Source organism: Schistocerca nitens, chromosome 9, assembly GCF_023898315.1.
Source record: "Schistocerca nitens isolate TAMUIC-IGC-003100 chromosome 9, iqSchNite1.1, whole genome shotgun sequence".
NCBI lineage: Eukaryota > Metazoa > Arthropoda > Insecta > Orthoptera > Acrididae > Schistocerca > Schistocerca nitens.
In genome coordinates this window covers 127,686,003-127,699,290 of record NC_064622.1, presented here as the reverse complement: position 1 = coordinate 127,699,290, position 13,288 = coordinate 127,686,003, and the positions used below count along the sequence as shown (strand labels likewise).

General features: G+C 45.6%; 1 protein-coding gene and 1 non-coding gene across 3 annotated transcripts in view; one reads left to right on the top strand and one right to left on the bottom strand.

Annotated features, from left to right (window-relative positions):
- LOC126203711 (serine protease filzig-like) overlaps positions 1 to 13,288 on the bottom strand; it is a 370,785-nt gene that overhangs the window by 219,533 nt on the left and 137,964 nt on the right. The window lies entirely within an intron of this gene.
- On the top strand, positions 7,896 to 7,970 carry Trnas-cga (transfer RNA serine (anticodon CGA)). The gene has a single exon. It is a non-coding gene; the product is annotated as a tRNA-Ser (tRNA).

Below are 13,288 nucleotides of genomic sequence, written 5' to 3'. Positions count from 1 at the left end.
TCCGGGGAGGTTACACTTAGCACGATGAGAATTCACATTTAAAATATTTTCTTTCAATTTTGCGGGGAGGTTACAACTTCCTGTTTCCTTAAATAACGTAACTATCCGGCGAAGCCGGCCGCGGTGGTACGCGGTTCTAGGCGCTCAGTCCGGAGCCGCGCGACCGCTACGGTCGCAGGTTCGATCCTGCCTCGCGCATGGATGTGTGTGATGTCCTTAGGTTAGTTAGGTTTAAGTGGTTCTAAGTTCTAGGGGACTGGTGACCACAGATGTTAAGTCCCATAGTGCTCAGAGCCATTTGAACCATATCCGGCGAACGGTCCGGACACGTTGGGCATTTTGATCACAATAGCCATACGCCAACACGATATCGACCTTTTCCGCAATTGGTAAACGGTCCACTTTAACACGGGTAATGTATCACGAAGCAAATACCGTCCGCACTGGCGGAATGTTACGTGATACCACGTACTTATACGTTTGTGAGTATTACAGCGGCATCTATCACAAAGCGAAAAATGTGGTCCAACTAAAACATTCATATTTCTTTACGTACTACACGAATATGTATTAAAAATTTGTATTCCTATTTAGAAAAACGCAGTTAATATCCGTTTGACGTATGGCAGCGCCATCTAGTGGGCCAGCCATAACGCCATCTGGTTTTCCCCTTCAAGGTAGATGAGTTTCGTTCTGTGTAGTTTTTTCGTTTGATGCTTATTTCGTGAGATACACTCCTGGAAATTGAAATAAGAACACCGTGAATTCATTGTCCCAGGAAGGGGAAACTTTATTGACACATTCCTGGGGTCAGATACATCACATGATCACACTGACAGAACCACAGGCACATAGACACAGGCAACAGAGCATGCACAATGTCGACACTAGTACAGTGTATATCCACCTTTCGCAGCACTGCAGGCTGCTATTCTCCCATGGAGACGATCGTAGAGATGCTGGATGTAGTCCTGTGGAACGGCTTGCCATGCCATTTCCACCTGGCGCCTCAGTTGGACCAGCGTTCGTGCTGGACGTGCAGACCGCGTGAGACAACGCTTCATCCAGTCCCAAACATGCTCAATGGGGGACAGATCCGGAGATCTTGCTGGCCAGGGTAGTTGACTTACACCTTCTAGAGCACGTTGGGTGGCACGGGATACATGCGGACGTGCATTGTCCTGTTGGAACAGCAAGTTCCCTTGCCGGTCTAGGAATGGTAGAACTATGGGTTCGATGACGGTTTGGATGTACCGTGCACTATTCAGTGTCCCCTCGACGATCACCAGTGGTGTACGGCCAGTGTAGGAGATCGCTCCCCACACCATGATGCCGGGTGTTGGCCCTGTGTGCCTCGGTCGTATGCAGTCCTGATTGTGGCGCTCACCTGCACGGCGCCAAACACGCATACGACCATCATTGGCACCAAGGCAGAAGCGACTCTCATCGCTGAAGACGACACGCCTCCATTCGTCCCTCCATTCACGCCTGTCGCGACACCACTGGAGGCGGGCTGCACGATGTTGGGGCGTGAGCGGAAGACGGCCTAACGGTGTGCGGGACCGTAGCCCAGCTTCATGGAGACGGTTGCGAATGGTCCTCGCCGATACCCCAGGAGCAACAGTGTCCCTAATTTGCTGGGAAGTGGCGGTGCGGTCCCCTACGGCACTGCGTAGGATCCTACGGTCTTGGCGTGCATCCGTGCATCGCTGCGGTCCGGTCCCAGGTCGACGGGCACGTGCACCTTCCGCCGACCACTGGCGACAACATCGATGTACTGTGGAGACCTCACGCCCCACGTGTTGAGCAATTCAGCGGTACGTCCACCCGGCCTCCCGCATGCCCACTATACGCCCTCGCTCAAAGTCCGTCAACTGCACATACGGTTCACGTCCACGCTGTCGCGGCATGCTACCAGTGTTAAAGACTGCGATGGAGCTCCGTACGCCACGGCAAACTGGCTGACACTGACGGCGGCGGTGCACAAATGCTGCGCAGCTAGCGCCATTCGACGGCCAACACCGCGGTTCCTGGTGTGTCCGCTGTGCCGTGCGTGTGATCATTGCTTGTACAGCCCTCTCGCAGTGTCCGGAGCAAGTATGGTGGGTCTGACACACCGGTGTCAATGTGTTCTTTTTTCCATTTCCAGGAGTGTATATGGCCCGGTCACGAGCAATGGACCACCCTATATATGAAGATGGTTCCTGTTCTTTCGGACATGTCGAAAAACAGATACCTTCCTCATGTATATATAGTTAAACTCACCGGCCATTTGACCATCTTCTTCTGTGAGGATGCACAAACAGTGCCCCAACTCTTACGGGAATCGGCGGTAAAGCCGCGAGTAATGAGTATGATGGGCGGGGGCACTATGAGTATAGTGCGGGACAATAAGTTGAGAATGTGGGTGTCACGTGAGGTGTGCCAGAGATACGTCCCTGCAGTCGTACTATCTTCAGTGTCCTCGGTGGCTCAGATGAATAGAGCATCTGCCATGTACGCAGGAGATTCCGGCTTCGAGTTCCGGTCGGGCCACACATTTTCAACTGCCCCCGGTGACTTATATCAACACCTGTATGCAGCTAAGCGTATGCATTTCATTGTAACTTCGTATCTCTGACGCGACCCTACCTAGCAAAAAAAAACCAACGTCACGTTATGGCCCCCTTTGTCCCATGCAACATTTGTCCCCGAAACTTTTCAGCCACTTTCATACTTTCTGAGTTTATCTTGGTGGAAATAGTTAGTGACTCACCCTGTATTTATGAAAACGGTGAAGTAAAACAGGAACACTGATTGAAAGGAGTAACCTCTCGCAACCAATTTCTTATACAAGTCTGACTGAGCAGTCGTGTATTTGGAACATGCCAATATGATGTGGTTAACATCCGCTACTGCCGTTGGGGGATGGGGGCAATCGAAAGTAAGCTCTTGTAGTACGACTGAGATCGCTATTCATCAGTTTCGGAAACAACACTGTTGAAACATTTGTGGATAAAAGTCCTTCGTCAAGATCTCAAAATTTCTTCAGTGACTATCGTTTTTGGCTCTTTACCGAGTCACCTTCAAATCTGGCTGGAATGTTGTCCAGTGTGTGACACTCATTACACATCGTCGTATTTTTTATATCTAAGTCGTTGCAGTGAAATAAATTATCTAAAGTTAAAATCTTGGTTAGTTATGTAAACGGACAACGTTAATCAGCATAACATTATTTGATTAGAATGCTGGGAGTTCGTTTTCAAGATAGTCGAGATAAGTGGGCCGTGTGAGACGATGCGGTGTCACAATAGTCCCAACAAACGGATTGCCTTATCGTATCGCACGAGACATTTGTCAAGAAGCGTTTTGAACATTTTTTTCTGCAGTAAAGTATTCGAATTATCGTCGGACCACTGGCGTGAGTGGAAGAGGTTTGGGTATTACTAGTTAGCCAACGACAAAATTCCACTCGAGCACCTTCGTCCCCCTCTCGAAGGTGTTGAATCCGCTGTAAATGATAAAGGTAGAGGCTGTGCCTGTGTAATGTATTGTATGTGGAACACCGATACGCGTTGAAATTCTCCACGTTCACGTTGATAGATTATGTTTTACCAACTTCCAATCTCTCTTCGTTTGCACGTTCGGATGATGTATGACTGCTGAGAGCACTCACGCAGTTTAGTGGAAACATGAATAACCACTCTTCAATATGACATTCTGCGGTTAGGAAATCGTTTTCCTTGTTATCTATAATCAGCAGCAGATTTTCCATACCCTGCCCACGCACTCGACATTTATAAACGGGTGAGAGATGCTTAAACGATGCAGTAGAACTGGCCAACAAATCACAATGATAGTTGAACAATTCAGTTATTTAAAGTCAAGCACTACTTTATAATTAAAAATCAAAACAGAAATGCCAGTCAGTCAATAAGTCTATAGCAAGTGGAGTTGCAAACCGCGAAATGAAACAATCAACCAACTACACAACAAAACGTTGTTAAGTAACTTCTGAAATGTACTTATACACCACAGCGTAAGTGCAGTAATAGAAAATAATACTAATAATAAATAAAAGACCATTTATTTCCAATGTAGCATCTGTGGACCATGCATGATAGCTGTTATACTTTTAGTCATTATAAATGTCACTGCAATATGTCATATTTATTAATATGTAAATAAGACATGTAATGCGATTTGGTCACAATGTGACACCATTACCGTTTGAAGCTTCGCAGAGCCCCACTTTTGCACCATCACACAGAAATGCTGTACGCACCATTGAGCCAAATTTCAGACTTATGCGTCGCAATGGGAACAATTATGGGGTTTCCAAAAATGATACCTTAATTCCTTGCGCAGTGTAATTTACTAGTGCACATTACACGATATAGCAGAAGAGCCGCTGGCCTCGGTGGCCGAGCGGTTCTAGGCGCTTCAGTCCGGAATCGCGCGACTGCTACGGTCGCAGGTCCGAATCCTGCCTCGGGCATGGATGTATGTGATTAAGTTCTAGGGGACTGATGACCTCCGGTGTTAAGTCCCATAGTGCTCAGAGCCATTTGAACTATTTTGAGCAGAACAGCCATTCGTTGGTTGAATTTCTGGGCGGTATGGGAGAGGGTCGGGAGGGGAACAAACAGCGAGGTCATGGGACCCATGGGATTACGGGAGGAAGGGGAATGAAGTTGACCATGTCCTCCCAAGGAAGCGATTTAGGGAAATCACGGAAAAGCTAAATCGGAATGGCCGGACGTGGGTTTGAACCGCCGTCCTCCCGAATGTGAATCCAGTGTGTTAACCGCTTCAGCACCTCGCTCGGTGCTATTCATTGTAGAGATAACATGTAAAACCCTGTTTTGTGTGGTGACATACATCAACAGTATGAACGTGTAAATGTGGCGGGGAGTATATGATGTTCATTGACGGAAAAAAAATTCAAGGCCCACAAGAAGTGTGTTCAGTGGCACCAGAGTATATAAGTTGTGAGTAGGCTGTTTAGGTTTTTATATTGGTAACGCCATGTAGCGCTCTATATGAAAATCACCTACTGTGCTGTGTGCAGTCGGTGGCTGGTTTGCATTGTTGGAATTTGCTATTGTAGTGTTGGGCAGTTGGCTGTTAACAGCGCATAGCGTTGCGCAGTTGGAGGTGAGCCGCCAGCAGTGGTGGATGTGGGGGGAGAGATGGCGTAGTTTTGAGAGCGGATGATCTGGACGTGTGTCATCAGAGACAGTAAATTTGTAAGACTGGATGTCATGAACTGATATATATATATATATATATATATATATATATATATATATATATATATATATATATATATATATATATATATCACATAATGACTTTTGAACACTATTAAGGTAAATACACTCCTGGAAATTGAAATAAGAACACCGTGAATTCATTGTCCCAGGAAGGGGAAACTTTATTGACACATTCCTGGGGTCAGATACATCACATGATCACACTGACAGAACCACAGGCACATAGACACAGGCAACAGAGCATGCACAATGTCGGCACTAGTACAGTGTATATCCACCTTTCGCAGCAATGCAGGCTGCTATTCTCCCATGGAGACGATCGAAGAGATGCTGGATGTAGTCCTGTGGAACGGCTTGCCATGCCATTTCCACCTGGCGCCTCAGTTGGACCAGCGTTCGTGCTGGACGTGCAGACCGCGTGAGACGACGCTTCATCCAGTCCCAAACATGCTCAATGGGGGACAGATCCGGAGATCTTGCTGGCCAGGGTAGTTGACTTACACCTTCTAGAGCACGTTGGGTGGCACGGGATACATGCGGACGTGCATTGTCCTGTTGGAACAGCAAGTTCCCTTGCCGGTCTAGGAATGGTAGAACGATGGGTTCGATGACGGTTTGTATGTACCGTGCACTATTCAGTGTCCCCTCGACGATCACCAGTGGTGTACGGCCAGTGTAGGAGATCGCTCCCCACACCATGATGCCGGGTGTTGGCCCTGTGTGCCTCGGTCGTATGCAGTCCTGATTGTGGCGCTCACCTGCACGGCGCCAAACACGCATATGACCATCATTGGCACCAAGGCAGAAGCGACTCTCATCGCTGAAGACGACACGTCTCCATTCGTCCCTCCATTCACGCCTGTCGCGACACCACTGGAGGCGGGCTGCACGATGTTGGGGCGTGAGCGGAAGACGGCCTAACGGTGTGCGGGACCGTAGCCCAGCTTCATGGAGACGGTTGCGAATGGTCCTCGCCGATACCCCAGGAGCAACAGTGTCCCTAATTTGCTGGGAAGTGGCGGTGCGGTCCCCTACGGCACTGCGTAGGATCCTACGGTCTTGGCGTGCATCCGTGCGTCGCTGCGGTCCGGTCCCAGGTCGACGGGCACGTGCACCTTCCGCCGACCACTGGCGACAACATCGATGTACTGTGGAGACCTCACGCCCCACGTGTTGAGCAATTCGGCGGTACGTCCACCCGGCCTCCCGCATGCCCACTATACGCCCTCGCTCAAAGTCCGTCAACTGCACATACGGTTCACGTCCACGCTGTCGCGGCATGCTACCAGTGTTAAAGACTGCGATGGAGCTCCGTATGCCACGGCAAACTGGCTGACACTGACGGCGGCGGTGCACAAATGCTGCGCAGCTAGCGCCATTCGACGGCCAACACCGCGGTTCCTGGTGTGTCCGCTGTGCCGTGCGTGTGATCATTGCTTGTACAGCCCTCTCGCAGTGTCCGGAGCAAGTATGGTGGGTCTGACACACCGGTGTCAATGTGTTCTTTTTTCCATTTCCAGGAGTGTACATTGTTTGTTCTTTATTAAAATCTTTCATTTGCTAACTATGCCTATCAGTAGATAGTCCCTTCAGTAGTTAGAATCTTTTATTCAGCTGGCAGTACTGGCGCACGCTGTATTGCAGTAGTCTGAGTAACGAAGATTTCTGTGAGGTAAGTGATTCAAGAAAGGTATAGGTTATTGTTAGTCAGGGCCATTCTTTTGTAGGGATTATTGAAAGTCAGATTGCGTTAAGCTAAAAATATTGTGTGTCAGTTTAAGCTTAGTCAATTATAATTTTTCTAAGGGGACGTTCCAAAGCGCATACTGAGAGGTTGTAGTGTTAGTGATTCCTGTATTATGGTCTCGCAGCTCAGGAGGCCTGTTTTGACTCTGCAGTCAGTAACTGTGCTGAGTTTAGATGTGTACAGCCGTTTCAACATTTATTCTAGGCTACAACCGAGCCACACCGACGGGTATACGCTGCTGTTGAACAACTGCATCCATTTAAACGGGGTCGCATTGACGATCTGCGGAAAGCTGAATGGATCTATCGATGGACTGCTGCACATTTTGGGACAAAGCATCAGTGGTGTGTCGCTGTTTTGACAGTAGTCTGTGGAACGTTACCGCACCCGAAGCACAGGTTCTGGACTTAGGCGTAGTACCGACGCTCGTCAGTATTGACGCATTGTGCGAACACGCGGCGGCTCACCGAACGTCATCCGAGGAAGAAATCCGAGTACAGGTTGCACCTGCTATGTCACGAAGGATCGTTAGCAGGACTAAGGTCACGTGTGACTGGCCTGCGTATTACTGACACCACTACAGCGACAAGAGGGGCTCTGAAGTCTTGAAAGATGGTTCAAATGGCTCTGAGCACTACGGGACTTAACATCTGAGGTCATCAGTCCCCTAGACCTTAGAACTACTTAAACCGAACTAACCTAAGGACATCACACACATCTGGGCCTGAGGCAGTATAACATCCACGATATACATACACATATATCTCGGGACCTTTGCCTTTCGCGGGCAAGTGCTCTACCAACTGAGCTACCGAAGCACGACTCACGCCCGATACTCACAGCTTTACTTCTGTACTGGCAGAAGTACAGCTGTGAGTACGGGACGTGATTCGTGCTTCGGTAGCTCAGTTGGTAGAGCACTTGCCCGCGAAAGGCAAAGGTCCCGAGTTCGAGTCTCGGTCGGGCATACAGTTTTAATCTGCCAGGAAGTTTCATATCAGCGCACACTCCGCTGCAGAGTGAAAATCTCATTCTAAATAATATTCATTCAATTATGTAATTATTTCTTAAAAAGATGATAATTATGTAAAACAGAGGCAATATTTGTCTCACATTCTTTGTTAATCTATGTCATTCTTTTCTTTTGTTTTGTACCCTTTTGTCGTCGTCTTCTGATGTACGTCGCCGACGAAAGACGCGAATCGATTTGAGGTCTGTTGAATGAAAAACATTTAATGTAAAATTATTGTACTTTTATGTTCATTTGCTGGTAAAAACAAATAGAGCCAAATGCGTTAAAACTATTTATGATTAATTATTGAAAATTCAATTCCTCTTTTAATTATAATTTAGTATTAATTGTTTTATCATAGCTGCAAGAAGCGCAGCCGTTGTTAGTTGCGATTATATAGCAACTTCGTCTGTACTTCTAGTTGAAAATAGCGTGGGTTTGTGTTAAAGTAATTTGCAAAACAATTTAATAATTTTTTTATTGGTAGCATCAATTTAATGATTAATTATTTATTGATCAAAGGAAAATCTTAATTAAAAAGGAAATCCTATGTCTTTTGTTGGCCGCCATCTTAACTTTTATCGCAGCGGCAAATTTAAATTGTTTGAAACTGCAAACAATATTCCGATGTGTAAGAAATAAATGTGCACCGGTGGTACTGAACTCTATTTATAAAAGAAAAAATTAATCGAATCAGACTGCATTTTCTAAAAACAGTGCTGATGGTATGTATTGTTGAACAAGATTTCATAGCTGACGTATGAGGCCAAAATTAAAAACTACGCACGAATCGCGGAGAAAAATATTTCTCGTAGCATAGTTGGGTTGTTTGGGGAAGAAGACCAGACAGCGAGGTCATCGGTCTCATCGGATTAGGGAAGGATGGGGAAGGAAGTCGGCCGTGCCCTCTGAAAGGAACCATCCCAGCATTTGCCTGGAGCGATTTAGGGAATTCACGGAAAACCTAAATCAGGATGGCCGGACGCGGGATTGAACCGTCGTCCTCCCGAATGCGAGTCCAGTGTGCTCTCGTAGCATACGTCAGTGTTGTGTGCGGGTGGTATTCTGTGGTTCCTTTTCATGATCAATTTGCTAAGAATAATTAAATCCATGGAAGACAAAAATTATAAAAGCTCTGATGTACAATCTGTAATTTTAGTGATATGAGCACAGCTTACAGTCAACATTATTACACTACTTCAGGTGGAATTCTTGTGCAATTTGAACAAAATAATTATCCGGGAGAAGTTGTAGTATGAATAATGCATTATACATGTGTATAATATTGTCAGTGTCATTTAAAAAATCAAATCAATGCAACTGTTAGAAAAAACAGAGTGAATTCAAACCGCAGAATACCACAGAGTATTGTATCATGCATATTCATTTCATTTGTCCATGTTGATGATACACAAAAACCGCCACAGCAGGATTCAAACCTGCGACCGTAGCAGCAGCTCGGTTTCGGACTGAAGCGCCTAGAACCGCTAGTCTTGAAAGAGCCGAATGGAGAGTCGAATGGTGCTTTATTGTCTTCAGTGACGAGAGTGGGATCTGACGGTACGTTAGTGATGTACGTTCACGTCCATGGCGCAGACATGGTGAGCGACCTATTACGGAGTGCATTCGTTCAGGACTCACAGGTCCCACCCCAGGCTTCGTGTTGTCAGGGCTATCAGCTACAACTCGGGGTCCTGCAAGGGTAAAGTGACCGGTGCACGGTACGTTGCACAGGCTGCTAACACTGTGCTCCTCCCACTTCTACAGGAAGGTGGTGTGTTTACTCATCAGGACAATGCACGTCCATATACAGCAGCAGCGCAATGTTTTTTCGTGTTGCATACATCTGCTCTAGCCAACAAGATTACTAGATTTCTCGTCATTGATCACGTATGGGACATGTTGAAGAGCGAACTTACTTTTTCTTCAGGGCCTGCAAGGACCATTGCAAATTGCAGCAAAAGGCACATGATGCTTGAGACAGTCCATTACAGTGTGTCATCCGTCAACTGTATGATCGTTTGCATGGGAGAATAAACACCTGTTTTGCCGCCAGAGAGGGGTGCACTGTCTGTTGATGCAACTGTTTGGGCGCCATTTACTGTGAAATGTATGTTTCATTAGATGTGAATTTGTTATTATATACTCCTACAATGATAATCTACCTGTCGCTTCATTTGTCAATAACATGACCTTGTCCTTGACAAAGCTGCATTTCATCTGCTTCTTTTTTTGTTCTGTATATACGAGGGTCGTTCAATAAGTAATGCCCCACATTTTTTAAAAAAGCCGTTAATATACATAGACAAACGTCCTTGTTGGTGCTTCACATTTGATGTTTGTTCTGTGCTCCGGTGAAGTTTCGAACTTTTCTGGCAGATGGCAGAGCCGTAGTACAGCGTCAAAATGGCGTCTGCATACGATTCTCATTACAAATAGCAAGCTGTTATTGAGTTCTTGTTCAAATATGTTCAAATGTGTGCGAATTCTTAAGGGACCAAAGTACTGTGGTCATCGTTCCCTACAGTTACACACAACTTTTTTTTTGACATTTTGTTCGTTGTTAATCGTTGTGTTTGGTCGTCGCAGATGTCACATGAGATCCGTTCAAGTTCGTTTGTTGATCCTTCCACTCGGTTTTTTAATTACAGAGGCCAACTAGCTCTCTGACCGAACACGCTGAGTTACTGTGCCGGCTTTCGCTTTCGTTCGTTGCATCTGCTCGGGGTGGACGTCGTAAGACATCCGTTTAAGGTCGTTGTTGATCGATTAACTCAGTTTTTTTATTAGAGAGGGCAGCTAACCCTCTGACCGAACACGCTGAGCTACCGTACCGGCAACCGCTCGGCTACTCCGCGCGGCTTGAATTCTTGTGTACAGAAAAAGAAACCGTGGTGAACATTCAGAAACGTTTGTGTGCAGTGTATGGCGATGCTGCGGTTGATAGGAGTACATTTGGGCGATGGGAAAAGAAAGTTACAGCCTCAGGAAATCCAGTAACAGAACTCCATGATCAGCCACGCTCGGGACGTCCTTTCACAGCCAAAGCTCCAGAATCGTGCGGATGCCGTTATTCGTGCCGACCGGAACATCACAACTCCACAGATGGCTCTACAGTTGTCTGTTAGCACTGGAAGTGCGTCTGCAATGATCGAGACTCTCGGATGTATTCAAAGAGGTGCTCACTATGGGTTCCACGAATGCTCACAGCGAACCACAAGATTAAATGAAAGGCCATTTCATCTGTATCGTTGGAGCTTACAGATTCTCTACACACTTTTAAGATGACGAGAGTGTCAGTCATGCAGTGAAAATATGGATACGCCTACAGGACAAGAGCTTTTACCAGCAGGGAATACATGCTCTTCCACAACGTTGGCACACGGCCATAGAACATGATTGAGACTATGTAGAAAAATAAGACATAAACAAGACATGTTGCTGTATATTGTCACCAAATTCTGACTCTTAACAATAAATATATTCTGAGAAAAAATGTGGGGCATTACTTATTGAACGACTCTCGTATATTAGCTCAGAAGATTATGACAAAAGCTCGGTGCAGAACTGTAGCTTTTTGAGCTGTGTATCTTTCATCGACTAATTTTGAAGCCGAGAGCGCTGTAAACTAATTCAAAATCGTAATTGCTTTCGGCGAACTGCAGATACTAGATAACCTGCGTCGACCCTGTCTGTTGTTATCTTTAATTGCATCCTGAAGCGACAGTCAATTTGCATCGCGAAGCACCACGAGAATTGATTTCTGGACCTGTTTGTCACGTCAGCAGCAGACACACCTGGCTGCCGTCCTGTTGTACCATGTCTAGCACTTGAACCATTAGATTATACCTATAGGTTACACTTGAGTTGTGCGAAACTACAAGCAGATATATCTTATAAGTTCTTCGCTTGTGTGGCCCAATTATCCGTAGTTGCTTTGCAATTCCTAAGGGTATTTTCGTTCCGTCGTTACAACTACAAGAATATGTGTGTTTTTCTCACCAGACGCGTTTTGCTTTATTGAGGTAAAGCATCATCAGTTGTCTCTAATTTCATTTCACTTCTTCCTCCTCGCGTTATCCTCTAAGTCACTCTCCATCACACTGCTATGCCCTTATGCCCACTCATCTTTGTTTCTCCTTCCCAACACTATCTACCACTCCTTCATTACTCTTCAAAAGTATATAAATACAGAGCAACAAGACACATATAATTAACTACAAGAAAAGTATAGGTCAAAGCGACACTAGTGGCAATGTTGGCAGCACTACAAAACACAATACACATTTGGAAGTATGAAAACGAACAGTAAACGGTGGTGTTCGAAAAAGTGTGCTGTATAAAACATAAAAAACGAATAGTTCCACAAAGCAACGAAAAAGTAGACTACAAGTATCAGTGTCTGTTGAAGAAAGAAATCAAAGACGCGTTAGTACCCGGCATTTCCTGATGTAGGTGAGAATCCAAACAGAAATTACCGTAAGTAAAAACCAAGAAATAAGTTTAACTAAACTTAGCCAGTTACGATGTAAGGTGTACTTACTTTCTATTTCGCGTGTTGTTGCTCCAAGTTTTCGCATTTAGAAACATAACAGAAACACTTTTCATTTCCATATTGCAAGAGCTCCATCTTCTTGTGGTGTTCTGTTGCAAGACAGCGCTAGGTAGAGTATTTACTGCTTAACACTTTTGTTGGTTTCTATTTGGTCCGATTATATTGTGCTATCCTCAGAAGCTAAATAAAGATGTATTTTACCCTATGATAATTAAAAACATATACGAAATATCAAACTGATTTAAATGAACGATGTTTACGTGTTAGTTTGTAAGTAATCGTTGAAACCACGTAATTTTACTAATGAACGTTCCGGAAATTACGGAAAAGCTTCGAGAAATTTGGAAATTTGTGGTAAGGCCTTATGGGACCAAACTGCTGAGGTCATCGGTCCCTAATCTTACGCACTACTTAATCTAACTTACACTAAGGACAACACACACACCCATGCACGAGGGAGGACTCGAACCTCCGACGGGGGGAGCCACGTGGACCGTCACAAGGTGCCCTACGACCGCGCGGCTCGAGAGTTTCATTAGTTTTACAGATAAACAGTCCGGAAATCAATGAGTGCTTTTTAATTTTTATATTATTTACGTGTACGTTCGAATAGTCTGTGTAGTGGAAAAGGCCAAATACACTACTGGCCATTAAAATTGCTACACCACGAAGATGACGTGCTACATACGCGAAATTTAACCGACAGGAAGAAGATGCTG